The sequence below is a fragment of the Echinops telfairi genome, unplaced genomic scaffold, assembly GCF_000313985.2.
Source record: "Echinops telfairi isolate 266 unplaced genomic scaffold, ASM31398v2 ScPeMD7_29;HRSCAF=101, whole genome shotgun sequence".
NCBI lineage: Eukaryota > Metazoa > Chordata > Mammalia > Afrosoricida > Tenrecidae > Echinops > Echinops telfairi.
This window is the reverse complement of record NW_022103926.1, coordinates 6,632,830-6,633,951: the sequence shown is the minus strand read 5'-3', so window position 1 is coordinate 6,633,951 and position 1,122 is coordinate 6,632,830.

Here is a 1,122-nt window from a genome sequence, read left to right as displayed (position 1 = left end):
AAAATAGGAAGAAATAATGGCTGAAAACTTTTCACACCTGGCAAAAGACATGACTACATATCCAAGCAGCTCAATGAATTCAGACCAGGTCCACCCAAAGAGCCACACCAAAACTACAATCAACTGTCAACAAGAACATCTAGAAAGCAGAAGTGAATCGTACCACACGTTTGGGAGGTGAATTCAGAGAGACTTGCATAGCAATGTGCCTAACAGCATTATTCACAACAGCTGAAAGCCAGAAACCACCCAAGCATCCATTAACATGTAGATAATACATTTGTTCATACAGGGGATATCATTTAGTCAGAAAGTGAAATTATTCAGACATAAAAGGACAAATATGATCTCCCTTACAGAAAATACCAAGAACAAGCAAATACCTAGAGAGCAAAGTTGATCAGTGGCTGCCAGAGGTGGGTGGGCAGGGCATTACTAAGGGGTGCAAAGTTCTTGTTAAAGGCAATGAAAAAATTTTGAAGGGGGTAATCTAATGATTTTTGCACAACAGTTTTTGTCATAATGACTCTATGGGACAGAGAAGGCCCAGTCCCTGGGTTTTATAGACTGATCACACCAAGCCTTTTCACCTATGCAGCCATGGCTGGGCCTGAACTTCCAACCTTAGGATCAGCAGTCAACCACTTAACCATTGCACCAACAGGGTTCCTGTTGTGCACAACATGGTGAATATAATTAATGTCATGGACTTGGACACATAAAACACCGAAATATTTTGTTACATATATTTTTTTGCCCCGAATGACAAAAGGCTTGTATTTCCATTCCATGACAGCACTTAGAGTGGTCTCGGGTCCTGTGGGGGCTTTGGTCACTGTGCTCCAGTCTGTCTCGTTCCAGCAAACACAAAGTACTCACACCATCTGCAAAGTTATCAACAGCATCAGGGTGCACACCCCTGGTGAGTGCCACCTTTCACAAGGATTCTTCCCCTAAAGGCTTCTTTATATAGAAAACAGATACTTCTTTTGGGCAGATCAAAACAAGACTTCCCCCCACCCAGTAAGAATACAGTGAAAAGTGGAGGGAGGGTGGGGTGGAAAGGGGGAACCGATTACAAGGATCTACATATAACCTCCTCCCTGGGCGACAGACAACAGA